Raw genomic sequence first — 15,790 nt, 5'->3', positions numbered from 1 at the left:
CTCAGTGTGGGTGGACAAGTCAATTTACTCCTACAACAGGCCACGGACCCCAAAAACCTCATCCGACCTTCCCAGGGTGCAAAACTTGGGTGTGATATTCAGCATATGAATCACTCTTGAATTCAACCTTCAAAAGTTATATGTTGGCCTTTAGCTCTAACCCACCCACATACGTTGACCATATGGTATTACTCTGTAACTAAGCAAACTACCTGCTGTGGTTTTTTTTTTTTTTAAATGTGAACTTCTCACTTCAGTCACTTAGAGATGCTTTGAGGGTCTCAACAAACATCTTTTGTTGCACACTTTAGAAATGATTGGCATTCTTGCTCCATTTCTTGGTGAACAGCTATTGTATCTACTGTATCATTTCAGTAGAATCTCTAACTTACGCTTCAGCTAAAACAGAGGCAGCAGGAAAGCGAGAGCATCGCTGGCAGCTTTTCCTCTAGTATGAGTGCAACGAATGTCCTGCTGGTTTTGAGGGGGCCTTTCCTTACAACGTGTTTCCCAGATTTTATGTATGAATGAAAGATATTTAATGTTCATATATAAAAGGAAGAAAACCCCTTCAAAATAGTAACCATTTCTATATATCATGGTCAAAGTACCTTAAAAATAAGCAATGTTGAAAACAAGTTAGTGTTTCAGAAGTATGTTTGGATTTTCAATAGCAAAATCATGCGAGGTTACTGAATAAAAAGTTGTTATGTTACGGAGAACACATTTCAAAGACACAGATTGTGTGGTTACTATTTTTTTAAAATGTATGTTGGACCTACTCATTCTTTTCTCTTTCTCTTTTAAGCTCTCTTTGTTTCCTGTTCCTTATGTTTCTGTGATGCCTTTTTATCTGTTTTCTAGTTCATGAATTATCTTGTCAGCTGTTCATATAATCTCCTAAAATTATTCATTGGGTTGCTTTTAATTTCTAGCTGTGTATCATTCTTCAGATCTGCCTATTGTTTCAGGGTGTCTAGTTGTTTTTTTAACTTTTCAGTTTCTTTTAGGTCAATAATGACTTTCTCTGTCCTTTATAGTGTCTCAAATAGCTCTATTGAATCAATTTCCTGTCGTCTGTACATGTTGATTCTTATATTGGGTAGACTGTGTAGGCAGGTATTTTGCATTTTTGAAAGAGGAGCTTATTTTCAGCAGGGCTTTCTCTGTACTAATCTTGAGTGACGTGTTAAGAACATGCCTTCTGGAATAAGATTTGTTTCTCCTTATGTCATATTCCCAGGGCTGTTAACGACAAAGGACCATGGTTACTTTAATTTCTCAGCTTCAGAGTTTCCAAACCTCAAGAGTAATGTGGAGACCCCCAGGCCAGGACAGACACTTTTCCTCATCATCTGCCTGTCCTAGCGGCAGAGTGTTCTCTTGACTTCCCCTTTCACTGAGGGGTCATCCTCGACTTGCCTCATGTTTATACAGGGCTTCGTGGGAGGGACATTTAATTCCCACTTGCTGCCTTTTACAAGTCCAAGGTTACATGAGTTCCCTTATAGCTGTTAAAGCTGAAAGCCGTAGGTTGATGATGAGATTGGCAAATTGTGCCACGTCAGCTAGAATAGCTAGAATGTCAGCTCATAGCTTCTCTCTCTCCTTTTCAGTTCCCTTCCATTTTGGCCCTCAGGATTTCCCCTTCCTTTCTTGGAAGTTCTCCTAGTCATTTAATAGATTGTTTCTTACATCTTATTTCACATTTCTGTGTTTTGTTGCAGAGGAAGAGTTTAGGTATCAAATTTGTTCTACAGCTAGAAATGGGACACTTTCCTGTCTGCATACTGTCATCAGATAACAAGTAAAACTACTGACTTATCTATTGTGAATAGAATTCCTCCTCCATCCTTTGGAAGATATTTATTTCTGCTGCAGAGATTAAGAAATGGCTGGTTGGACTTTCCTCATATTGTTTAGGTAACCGGTTTATGTAAATAGTTGTTTCTCTTTTGAAGGGTTAGTGTTTCTGTCTCTTGCCAATAGCAAGCACTCACTCAGCTCTTAGCTCCCCATCTTCCTCTCCCTCCTAAAACAATCTCTAGCACTTTATAAACTACAACTTTCTTGGTCTCGTTTCTGCAGAGCTGTTGTTAATATTATTTTGCATTTCAACTTGCAAACTTGTCTTGATGTATCTTCTTCTTATAGGCTGACTTCATCCATAATAAAACTACCAGTATATACCAAAGATTAGAAAAATCAAAGGAATATATTCAACTTAGAATGTCTTTAGTTAAGAAAGCCTTCAAATCTTCATGAATGAATAAGAAGTGATCAATTAGATGACAGTATAGGTAATGAATCCATAGCTAATTCTTGCTAGTAGACATATCCAAAGAGCTTTGGATAACATTGCGAACCCACTCTTCAGCCTTGAATGGTGTACTATGAGGCTTCTGTCCCATTCACATATTCTGATTAATGGCTTTGAAAAGTTTACCCAATATACAGATAACAGACCTAGGGGAATTACAGGTACGAAAATTAGAATTCTAAAAGATTTTGACAAGCTGGAACACTGTCTGGAAATAAATAGGACAGGAATTTATCGAGAACAAACGAGTAGTGGTTAGGTTTGTAAAATATTAATTATAGAATATTTGTTGCAGCTGAGTACCTGATGTACATTATATGCAGCATGTTTTGCAAGATTAGTGGTGTTATTTCAGTTTACACCTGGGAAAAGTAAAACTTGGACAAATAAAGTAAGTATATTAAGGCCACAGTATAGTAAATCGATCGTACAAGTCCAGGGGGAAACCCTAATTTGCAAAGTTAAAAATTTAGATATGGGCTAAAGCAAATAAAAGCAAAGAGAAAAAACTTTGGACTTATTAAAGACTTAAGTAAGCTAGGTTTTAAAATATGTAAAATTTGTTGTACTGCCTTGAAATAATAGAGATATGTGCCATTTCGAATATTTTAATTGCACCTTAATGAAATGATATGTTTTGTAGTGATTTCTTTAAGTAGTATGGAATGTATTTCTTTACTATTCTGTTACCTGTGTTTGAATAAATATTTCTAAAACAAAACACATGCTAGGACTCATTCACATTATTCAAGTCTGTGCGTGCATGTTCTGTGTGCCCGACATGGTGCTAGTTCCCAGGGCAACAGCGGCGAAGCAGGGTGGGCACAGGCAGCCCTTATAGGGCTCCATCTGGGTCAGACCTGCAACTTAGCGTGCCCTGTGAGCTGGGAAGCCTGCCACTCAGAACCAGCCCGGTGTGCTGCATCTCAGTCTGAATTGTCTGGTAGTTTTTCTTAATTGTCCCATGACAAAAAGGCAAATGAATGTTCTTTGGACCTAGAGAGTGATCTAGTTGATGTTTCCAATCTCTAAAAGATATGTATTGGAATGTGACAGATACAGAGATCCTGATATCTCAGATGTGAAGTTTGTATGCCCCACGTTCCTTTTTCCTTTTTTTCTTTTGTTCCTTTTTTTTTGAAAATAATTGGATTTATTGGGATGCCGTTGGTTAATAAAACCATACAGGTTTCAAGTGCACAACTCTATATAATACATCATCTACACGCTGTATTCTGTGCTCAGCACAGAATGTCAAGACTTCTTTCACCACGATTGAAGCCCTCTCGCCCTCTTCCGCCTCCCCAGCCTCTTTTCCCTCTGGCGATCACCATGCTGTTGTCTGTGCCAGTTCTGTTTGTTTGTTTTTGCTTAATTAATCCCTTCGCCTTTTTAACCCAGCCTCCCAACCTGCCTCCTTTCTGAGAGTTCTCAGTCCGTTCTCTGTATCTCTGAGTCTGTCTCTATTTTGTTTATTTTGTTCATTAGATTCCACATATAAGTGACATCATATTTTGTTTGTCTTTAATGACTGGCTTATTTAACTTAGCATAATACCCTCCAGGTCCATCCATGCTGTCACAGTAGGTAAGACTTCCTTTGTTCCCCTCCTTTTTCTTTCTTCCTTTTTTTCTTTTTCTTTCTTTCTTTCTTTTTTTCTTTCTTTTCTTCTTACAGCCAAGTACTGTTCCATTGTATAAACATACTACTTGTTTTTTATGCACTCATCTATTGATGGGCACGTGGGCTGCTTCCAAATCTTGGTTATTGTAAATAATTTGCATTTGGGTTTCTTTGGATATATTCTCAGAAGTGAAAGCATGGGGTCATCAGGCAGTTTCATTTATAATTTCTTGAAAAACTGCACACTGTTTTCCGCAGTGGCTGCACCAGTCTGCATCCCCACCAGCAGTGCATGAGGATTCCCTTTTCTCCACATCTTCATCAGCACTCGGTTGTTGGTTTAGTGATGGTAACCATTCTGACAGGTGTGAGACGATATCTCATTGTGGTTTTAACTTGCATTTTTCTGATGATTAGTGACAATGACCATCTTTCCATACATCTTTGGCCATCCGTATGTCCTCTTTGGAGAAGTGTCTCTTCAGGTCGGTGTTGGCCATTGCTGGTGTCTGGAGATTTCCATTGGTCGTTTTGGTGTCCACTTCCTTAGTTCTCTTTCTGGGTCCAGATTTGATGAGGGTTTTCTAATCCAGTGGTGTCATCCAGAGAAAAACCAAGCCTCAAGTGTGCTGCTCAGGCTAGGACTTAAAATCTTGTACATCTGTGGGTCTCCTCCCAGAGTTGTCTGAAAAGTCACCTTCAGAACTTTGACTATGTTCTTGGGTGGATATTTTCTTTCTGCAACAAAGAACATGTGACCTTCTGGTGAGTTTCAGTGGTGAAAAGAGGAAGCTGCACTTTCCTATATTTTGTCACTAGTGGGTTTTCATCATTGAAGATATGCCGGCTGTCCTGCTGAGATCCCAGGGAGCAGAAGCTGCTGAGTCCCCATTTTGGGCCATCCAGAGGGAAGCTTCAGGGTTTTGGTCCCTCGGCTTGAATACCTCACTAGTGACAGAGTACTTGGTGGGCTGCAGGCTATGCTCCCATCATTCAGAAACTGCACTCCATCAGCTATAGGTTATGTAATAAATAAACCCAGCAACCAGAACAGTGTGCTCAGGGACATCGTTGGGATAGTGGTCAGCCTACAGCCATCCCCAGCAAGACCATCGCTTATCTCTATGAATGCACTGATTACACAGAGAGTCCAGCTTTTCTCAAGCATCCCTAAGACTGGAAGAAAGATTGACAGTTCACCTTTTAATCTCAACCCCTTCCTTCTGATGATGGGGATGATGATGATAACCAACATTTATTAAGAACTTGCCTTCTGCCAGCCCTTGCTAAGCTTTTATCTGCACTATTTCAATTAATCTTCACAAGCTAATAAAATAGGTCCAATTATTATCATTCTCAGTCCATAGATGAGGAGACTGAAGCTTAAATAGAGGTTCAGAGCTTTCCCAAAGTTACACCTCTAGAAAGTGAGGGTTCCAGATATAAACCTGCCATATCTGATTCCCACACTGTTGTATTTAATCAGTCTACAGAAATGAGTAATGGATTCAAAACTGAATTCATCTCTTAAAAGTTCAATTGGTTGTGTGCATGAATCCTAAATCCAATAGTAAAGCAGCTAAAATGGGGAAAAAAACATTGAATAAATCAGAAGATTGCCTAATTTGATGTTACTTAACCAAGTTCACAAATCATTTCATCTAAAATAATTGAGCTAATAATCATGTGTGTTTATGTTACATTCTTAGTTAAAATGATTAACAGTTCTGCTCAGTTTTATCACATAGAAGTCCTATTTCTGCAAGCTTTCTCTAAGGAGTCAGAGCTTTAAAAGTGTTATGCTATGGTCAGAGACTGAGAAAAGTGGAGCTGGGCCGAAGTGGAGATCACTTGGCCTCAAGAGTCACATAGCCTCAAACAGGATACCATACTCTGTGAATCTCCCACCGGGGTCTCCAACAGGCTGAGGATTGTTGCAATCCTGTCCTGTTCCCATGGGCCCCATTTTCAGTGGGAACATACAGTTTCCCCACATCCTTCCCATCTTCACGGTCCTCTTGGTTTCTCTCCTCCCAGATTTGAAGTCTTTTTTGTTTGTTTGTTTTGTTTTGTTTTTGCCCCCATCAGTCTGCCTCGAATCAGCATCCAGATTTCCGGAGCCCCTTCTGCAGCACAGCAGACATCAATAGTACGACCAAGTACAGGTTACCCAGGGAGGAGGGGCATGTACTTCACTCTGCTTTATGTAGGCTCAGCCTAGCCACTGTCAACTAGGTCAGCTCAAAGAAGTGATTAACACAGAACACTAGAACAAAAGGAATGCAATTACATGCACACACACAAGACATGTTATTGGGTTTCATCTATCATTATGCCTTTAAAAGATATCATAACCATTTTTTCAAAACCGTTTATGGTGGTGAGCAATGCCGTGTACTGTCTCCTGGATAATTTGTGTTTCAGGGGCACCCATTGCAATATTTTCTCATTTTTGTCCTCTTTGGTTGCTGTTGACCACTCTGAAGGAAATGAGCTTCCAACTGTGTTGTGACCTTTTCGTCTTTCTGCCATCACTCCCTCCAAATGGCTTGCCATGACCTCTTTATGAAATAAATACTGCTGCCTTTTATGTCTCCCAAATCCCTTTTTACCTGGTGAGATTGGAGAAAGCTCATCTCTTCAAGGGACTCTCCAAATTCCTGTGTTGCAGGAAGACTCGACAAGCCTGGCTCTTTGTGAAGCTAAAGGAAATGAGGTAAGTCTGGACGTCTTTTTGTCGCAGGACAGTTTCCACAAGGCCCCGGTGTAATGCGCTTCTGTTTGCAGGTTTTCACCAGGTGGATGAAGCCTTCACTGGGTTTATAATCCTTTCCACCTTTTCCCTGTGAGCTTTCGAGCCACCTCTCTCTGTGGGAAGCCATGTCACATGGCAGGTAACCCGGAGTCTATTAGACATGGGTTCAAATTCCAGCTTGGCCACCTACTAGCTGTGTGACCTCATGCAAGTTGTTTTGCCTCTCTGAGCCTCAGTGTCTTGCAAAACACTTTTGTTACTTAATAATAATTTTATTAATCCCACTTCACATTTGAGCAATGGATCCAGAGAAGTTCAGTAGTCTGTTCATCTTCACAGCTGAGTGTAAGTGGCAAGGGCAGGAGTTTAACGCAGTTTTGTCCGATGCCCAAATTTGTGCTCATTTCAGATAGGTGGTCAGCACCAGGAGGGCCAGGCCTTTGTCTGTCTGTCTCTGCTGTGTCCCTGGTAACAGAAGAGAACCAAGTCCAGAGGAAGTATCCAGGTATAAGTCTTCCTTAGCTTTTACAACATGGCAGGCACTGTTCTAAGCATATGTCCTCATTTAACCTTTAAAAGAAACCTCATAAGCTGGGTACTGGTACTATCCTCATTTTAAAGATGAGGAAAAGGATGGATGGATGAGTAGATGAACCCCATTATTTCTCCCAGGTTAGCCTGATCATAGCAATCACCTCGGTTCTTATGAAGAGTTAGATACATGGAATCCCCACAACTTCCTCTCACCTTGAGGATTCTCTTTCTGTAGGTTTCGGTGGGCTCCAGTTGGGAATATGTATGTAATAGAGTCTGCTCATGAGGCATGATGAGGTTTTTGAGCTAAAGAAGGGTACGGTTCTCCAACAAAAATGTTGGTCCTAGGCTGATAATCATGAACAGCTGCTGAGACCGAATGAAGCCAGGTTTTGTAATTTGACATTGGCCTGGGAAGAAGAGCATGTCTTTACGTGCAGCTGACCTAGATATGACTCGCCTTCCTAGCTCTTGGACGGGCATTGAGTTACGTAACCCTGCAGACTGTTAGTTTCCTCAACTGCAAAGCCTGAATAGTCACACCTTCCACGGTAGGTTAAGGACAAATTAAGCATCATTATTATGATGATGCCTCCATGATGCCTAAAACATGGTAGGCTGTAGGGGACCACTCTTTGTGGTTTCAGGAATTGTAGCACAAGCCGTGAGCCACACCCCACCACCTCCCCAGGGAGGCCTCTCTGTCTCAGAGGAAAATCAAAAGGCTATGTGCCAGACTGGACCAAAGGCCACTCAGAGGGTTCCCATGGCAATTGGGTTTGAAGAATGCATATGATGCTTTAGAGCTGCGGTTCTCAACCTGTGGGTCGCGACCCCTTTGGGGGTCAAACGGCCCTTTCACAGGGGTGGCCTAAGACCATCGGAAAACACACACACATAATTACATACTGTTTTTGTGATTAATCACTATGCTTCAATTATTTTCAATTTGTAACAATGAAAAAACATCCTGCATATCCGATATTTACATTACGATTCATAACAGTAGCAAAATTACAGTTATGAAGTAACAACGAAAATAATTTTATGGTTGGGGGTAACCACAACATGAGGAACTGTATTAAAGGGTCACAGCATTAGGAAGGTTGAGAACCACTGCTTTAGAGCTTGCTCCAATTTTCTTATTGCTTCGTTAACTATAATCCATCTGTAGCTAAAAATGTCTGAAGCCTTGCACCTGATGTCAGCATGGCATCAGGATGTTTAGCAGAACCCTGACACAGCCTGTTCACTAAGTTCTCTGTATTGACATCTGTAATCAGTAACTGTCAACTGTAACCCAAGCGTCTGAAAGCTAATTGATGATTCATAAGTCTGGACCTTGTACCTCCTGAACCCCCTTCCTCACTAAAAGGCACGGGAGACGGAAGTTCTCTGCTCTTCTCCCCTAAAGAGATTAGCTGCCTCCCTTCCCTCCAGACAAAATACAGCGTCCTGGATAAATGTGTTGTTCTGCCATGGCCATGAAACCTCTGCTGGACAGGGAGTTTCCAACCGAGCCGGGGCGTTGGAGGCAGGACAGCCTCACTAGGCATTCAGCAAGTGATAGCTCTAATTATAAAACACTGAGGATGTGGTACAGTACAAAACAATCTTTTGAGGGAGGTAGAATTCATGCATTTATTCCGCAAATATCTACTGAGCACTTACGACGTGTGAGGCACGGTGTTCAGTCCAGCGAAAACAGCAGTTAACAAAATAAAGTTCCCTGCTCTTGTCGGCTTATAGTCAAGTAAGAGTGAGACAGGCAATAAAATATATGCATAGTAAATAAACAGATTATATAGCAAGAAAGTGAGAGGGAAAGCAAAGAGTGCTTTGGAGAGAAGCACAAAGCAGGGTGCCAGAAAACAGACATACGGGAAGAGGTTGAACATTTTAAAGGACGGTTGTGTTACATCTCATTGAGATAGAGGTATCTGAATAAGACTTTAAGGAAGCAGGGGATTGTGTCTTCCATATCTGCCATTTGAATTTTACCTCTTCTATTTACTTTCTGTGTGATGCTGGGAAAGACATCTTATTTCTGAGTCTCCATCTGATGATCTGTAAAATGGGTGTAGTGGCAGTTCCTCACAAAGTTGTCCCATTTCATAGCAATGTATATTGAGTGTTTTGTGCATAAGATTTTTTTTTAAACCTGTACAAATAATGGCTAACATTTATCAGGCAATTTCTCTACCCGCCAGGCCCTCTCCTAGGCATTCCATAGGCAGTATCTCATTTTAATCCTTACCATCGTTCAGTGAGGTAGGTAGCATTCTATTCCAAATTTACAGATGAGGCATTTTAGGCTCAGGGATTTGAAATGATCTGCACAGCATCACTAAAGGAGGGAATGGCCTAGCCAGGACATGAGGCTGGGTCTATTTGACTCCCAAATCTACTAAATCTCTTGCCTCACTTACTAGCTGTGTGACCTTCCACAAATCACCCACTCAGCCTTCATTTCTCACTGTTTAGGAAAATTGTCTTCCTATCAGATGTCTCATGAGTATCTTAACTCAGTCCAGTTTGGCCCATAACCAGGCTGTGCAGTAGGAAAACACAGATGCCTAAACTAAAAAAGGACAAAAAAAGCGGCACCCTGCTACACTCAACAAATTGATTTCATCTCTAATCCAAGTTTGATCAGTGGCAGAGGCTGCCTGGAGCCCTCGACTGGGAAGGATTTTAAGGCCACAACTGCTCTGAGCAGGCCACAGTGCCATGATCTCTTAGTAACGTCTGGCATGGATGACAGTAGAGGTCTCTGTGATGCAAAACTCACTTTGGTTGGTCCCAAATGAAAAATCCAAGTATCCTTGCAAAAATAACCCGCACACTCATTTTATTTTGTTAAGGTAGAGAGCAAGTGAACTTCGTTGAAGCTAGTTGCCAACGTCGAGAATGTGAACATGAGCTTAGGAGTCATCCTCTCCATTCTCTGGACATCATTGAGTTCTCAACCTCTATCCATCAATTAAAACATCTTTGGAAACATGGTAAAGAAACCAAAGATTGTTTTCAACTACTTTTGAATTGAACATAGAGGATAAACCAAAGACGTTTGCTTGGTCAGAAAGGAATCTGGTTGTCTCTCGGATCACCTAATGAACAGCAGCCTACGAAAGGCAAGGAGAGTGTTTTCAAACTGGGGGTCGAGGGACCCACGTCCATCTTGACAGGTTCCAAGAGCCTCCTGGTTGACCTCACAGCACATCAAGGAGACCAGAAAACACCATGCCAACCAGAAAATGCATCGAGGAAGTAGACTCCTTCCTAACATAGGAGAAGAGGGATTTATGCAGGAACTTGCTAAGAATAACTCCCAGGTACAACAGGCTGCATTACATCAGTCACCTCTTAATGATCATGAATGGAGGCAGCCTGGGACACTGGTAAAGTGAAGTCAAGGAAAAGCAGCACTCATTCCTATTCAGCATTGGGCTTCAGTGAAAAGGCTTGAGAGCTTCAAACAGACCTGGGTCCCAACTGAGTTTGGGCCACATCTTGCTGCATGACCTCGGGCAAGTCATTTCACCTCTCAAAGCCTCAGAGTCCTTACCTAAAAAGTGGAAATACTGACATAGCTTCCCGCTGAGTGTATATTGTGATGATGACATAAAATACAGAACACAGAGCACCCAGCAGAGGGCCTGCAACATGGTAAGGCCTCTGTCAATGTGAGTTTGCTTACTGTTTTTAAGATGACAAGAGCATGTTTATATTTCCTAGTGAGTGTTTCTGCAGGTAATTACTAAAGTGAGTCAGAATTCCCATATGAAATTGGAGAGATGTAGTGGGGAAAGCTGCTAGATAAGAAATCTCATGCTGCCTTTGGAAGCACATACACGAAAACTGGAACAATACAGGGAAGATTAGCATGGCCCCTGCACAAGTCAAGGAACTAGTATGAATGACCCACGGACATGGACAACAGGGTGGGCATTGACTGCGGGGGTGGGGTAGGGGGGAGCATGGGGGAAAAAAGGGGACAACTCTGATAGGAAAATAAGAAAAAAATCATTATCAAAGAAAGAAAGAAATGTAGTTCTCAATTTGTACTCACTTGTTATTCGCCTTGGGAATTTTACCCCACTTCTCTGAGACTCGGTGGGTGCAGAGCCTAAGACAAGCCCCAGCTTTACCTGTGTGACTCATCTGGTTTCCTGGTCTGTAAAATGGAGATGATGATAACAACACCAGCTTCCCAGTGAAAACTGACAAATTAAGCTCTCAGAAATGTGAGCAATATTCTTAGCTTTTTAAATAATAATTTATATAATCACTTTATAGTTTAAATTAAAATTCTGAGTCTATTTAAAATACATATCTCTCAAATTTTACCTTGCTTCTTTGCTTCTTGAAGGGGGGAATGAAACCAAGTTGTGTTGCACAATTTGCCACTGATATGCCACATGTAGGGATGGGAGAACGGCCTAGACACTGGCCACTGTTAGTCTGGGGGCGACCGAGAGCACAGAGAACACCGATCAAGGCACCAGAGAAAGGAAAGTTTTTTCCAGGGGTAGGGTAGGAGTGGGAAGCAGTGATGGAGCTGACCCAAGTGATAAGGCCAATTATTTCCCTGTGTTACAGGTCCCTTATCTTGTTGATGACCCTTACAATAAATGATGGCTGCTTATTTGTGGGGGGGGGGAGGGTAACGGGGCAGCCTGTGAAAGTTTGAGAATTAGATTCTTGTTAATAATTGGTGAGTATTTAGAAGTGAGATATTTCGTTTTTGCCAGATGGGGGTATGGGAATGAATGACGTGATAAGCATTATTTGGAATCTGTGTAGATGTTGACCTCCATTACTTTGGCCCGGATTAGGACCTGTTGTTAATGCTATTAATTCTGCTTGCTGAGAGGTTGTACCTGGGGGCAGGGGTCCTGACTCAAAGCAATGCAGCTGGCTGTTAAAGACAATTGCCTTTGGGAAATGGAACTATTACCTACTTTTACCAATTCATAGAAATCACTCTGATGAGCTTTTAAGGGATTCCTGTACTCAGGCCTCACCCTCTAAGATTCTGACTTCAGTATACAGATTTATTGTTCCATATACTTATTATTTGGGTAATTCTTAAAACTGTTAAGCACCCAGAAACAATGATTTCTAGAACAGTATGATGACCAACTTATTTGACAGCAGACTAAGTCAACCTGAGCTGAAGCATGTCTGCAAAGGAAAGGAAATGGGAGCTGCTAACCTGCATTCCAGGTTTTGACAGCATTCACTTCACACTCAGCTTGTCAGCAACATGGGGTAAATGAAGTGTTTGCCATCCTCTCTGAATTAACCAAACTACAACCCAAGAGACAGGCTAATAGTCTTGTGAGATGGCAGCAATGCAAACAGAAAACAGATGGTCACTCAAACACTGCCGGGCTAGACTCACTCCTACCACTTATCTTTCAATCGCAGTGACCAGCATTTCGTTGGAAGTTAGAATTAACGAAGCACACTTTTACCAACGTCTTCAGTTAGCAACAGTTACGGCATCGGTGGTAACAATTCAAAGGTGAGACTTCAGATCTCAGACAAATTTTGCCTTGCCCTCAACCCATGGAACTGGTTTATAAGATTTCAAATACATACAAAAGTCAGAGGGACTCAGACCCCCCAGCTAACTCTACCATGAGAACCATTGAAGCCTAGTGAAGAGAAGAGGCATATACAGAAAACACAGAGTCCCCAAACCTCATTACCCAAGACTGTTTCAGGTGATCCTGCATTTGACCCTGATGCTTTTAAGACAAGCACCTAATAGTCTGCATACATTTAAGTAAAGCAGATTCCATCATTTTAGTCACTTATTACCATACTGACAAGGAAGCAGTTTCATAGTGCTTACAGGACTGCTCTCTGATGAGTAGAGAAGTGCCATTTCTAAAACAGATGACAACAACTGACCGCATCTGGACTTATGACTCTAGTTGCTAAAATCAACTCCCTCATCTTGTCTTCCACTTCCCTGAACTGAAGGCATGAAATCAGACACCTAAAGTGAGAGGTAGCTCAGTTGGTTAGAGTGTCATCCCAGTATGCCAAGGTTGCAGGTTCGATCCCCAATCAGGGCATATGCAAGAGTCAACCAATGAATTCATAGAAAGGTGAAACTACAAAGTGATGTTTCTCTCTCCCTCTCCTTTCCTCACTCTCTCTGAAATAAAATAATGAAAAAAATTTTTTTAATATTAAAAAATAGAAATTGGCTCTTATCTCTACATCCAGGCAACAGGCAGTTCAAGTTTGACGGGACAGTCAGGCTTGGGACTCAGAGATAAAATTCAGAGTACTGTTTTTGAAATGTTTTATAGACAACTTGCTAGGATATACACGTGAATACCTTAGGGGTAAAATCTGTCCTCCTCTCTCTTACTGGAGATAGAAATGAGATGATCTGATTGAAATTTTGGGAAGCAGACAAGAAAGTCAAGTTCCCGGGAGGAGCAAGTTCTCTGTTGAAAATTTTAAATTCCAAAGCAGTGGTTTCTAAATCCTGGCTACACAACAGAATCCCTTGCAGAGACTTTTAAAGCTGTGGATGTCAGAGACCAAAGCTGAGACCAAGCCGAGACCAAAAGAATCGCTAGGGAAGGGCTTCACATATCACTACTTTCAAAAAAGGTCCTCAGGAAATTCTAACGCACAGCCAGAGCTGAGAACAACTAATTGCCAAGAACTACTGTCAAGACATGTTCTGAAAGGGACAAGACCACCAGTCAGTTCAATGGCTCCAATCCAGAACTCGGGACCCCAGAATCAACAAGAGACTTGAGAACTTAATCCAGTGTCTCAGTTATTCCACATTTCTCTAATTGAAAGGTTTGTACCATATAACAGTAAGCATATCTCAGTCTCTTCTCTCCATTACCAAATTAAAGGCCATCTATTTTTCTGTAAAATACTTGGGCATCATCAGTATTTCTAGCTCTAGAGCTGACAGGTGGCACAGCCTAGAGGCCAGAAGATGAGCCCAGAAGTTTCTACCGCTGATTCATGCTGTAATCACAAGCAAGTCCCTTACCCCATCAGACCGTGGTTCACATAGCCTCATGACAGAATGAACTGACAACTAATTGAATCCAGCTGAAATTAGTAATTATGAATGAGAGAGAGAGAGAGAGGTGGTCTCAGGAACGATATATGTGCCAGCAAGTTAGTTACCTGCTTGCTAAGTGAAATTATACCAAGTACATCTATAAAGAGCGCCTAGAACGTCTTGAGAATTCACTTGGACAAATCACTCTAACCCCTCTAAGCTTTGTTTTTCTTGCCTGTCAAATAGGGCTAATCCTCTACCTGTCTTCCTCACAGGGTCGTGAAGATTAAGAGAAAACGTGTGTGAAATGCCTACCACAGTGCTTGGCACACAGTTGCCATCATTATCTGAAGGCCTACTATTAATAAATGTACATCATTCCAGTCAAGAACATCCACTAGATTCCCAACCAAGGACCCCAGCCAATGGGCCTGGAGTCTTATAACTTCTCTGAGTGGTTTTTATTGACAGACTCAAGTCACCTCAATTTTCAAAGCCATCAAAACCTCCAGGCCCAGCCCTGGCTGGGGCAGCTCAGTGCAATGATCAGCCCGCAAACCAGAAGGTGGCCAGTTCGATTCCCAGTCAGGGTTACTGGCCAGGTCCCCAGTGGGGGGCAAGAGGCAAGTAGCCGCTGTTTCTCTCCCTCTCTTTCTCCCTCCCTTCCCTTCTCTCTCTAGAAGTACATAAAATCTTTTTTAAAGAAACTAGCCAATATCCAGAGTTTCCTAAGCCATTTTTCATCTCTTCCTACTCCACCTTTGAATCTGTTCCTCAATGCAAGCAGTGGCTTATGAATGAAGAACGCTGTATTTAGCTACAAATCTTCCTTTTTGCGAAGGGAAAATACATAGCAGTAGTCAGAAGGTAGGCGCTCCTCACGGCAACTTCAGCCAAGCAAGCTTTCTAACGAGCACATTAAACAAATATTAATGATGCCAGAGGGCAGGCACACTTGTGTACTTCATATATCCTAGGAAAAAGTCCTTTACATAAATTTTATTTTCTTCCTCAGAAGCTCTTAATTAAGAAGGTAAACAAGTATTATAAGAGTGCTCCATAGTATTTACTTGTTAAAAACAAAAAACAAAAAACAAAATCAGAAGTCAGTGGGGAGTGATGTGGGAGCAGGGTGGGAGGGGAGGCAGGGGAGAGCAAGTGGGGGTGGGGTGAGGGGTGGGGGTGGGGCGACAACAACAACAAAAAAGAACCAGAAGTCACCTTAGTCAAAACCAATGCAACCATTAGTATTTATTTACTCTATTCATATCTGTTAGAAATGTTAACACTGACAAATATTTGCTTTGGTCACACTACAACGGAGCTCGACATCACCCTGGGAGGTAATCAAAGTTAGGTCCACCAATCAACATATTCCTAGCCAGTTGGGAACAATGAATAAAATGCCTTAAGCACCTTCGTTTTGCTGGGGTATTTTTTTTGTTTGTTTGTTTGTTTTTGGTTTGTTTGTTTGTTTACAGTGTTCGGGTTGCGTCGGCGGCGT

The 15,790-nt window shown here is 41.7% G+C and overlaps 1 pseudogene; it reads left to right on the top strand.

Moving 5' to 3' along the window:
• Window positions 1-11,063: 11,063 nt before the first annotated feature.
• On the top strand, window positions 11,064-11,134 carry LOC150018809 (U6 spliceosomal RNA; annotated as a pseudogene).
• Window positions 11,135-15,790: the final 4,656 nt, after the last annotated feature.

Source organism: Furipterus horrens, unplaced genomic scaffold (assembly GCF_987537825.1).
Source record: "Furipterus horrens unplaced genomic scaffold, mFurHor1.1.pri manual_scaffold_2, whole genome shotgun sequence".
Lineage (NCBI taxonomy): Eukaryota > Metazoa > Chordata > Mammalia > Chiroptera > Furipteridae > Furipterus > Furipterus horrens.
Note: the sequence above shows the minus strand (reverse complement) of the source record. Positions and strands in the feature narration are given on the sequence as shown.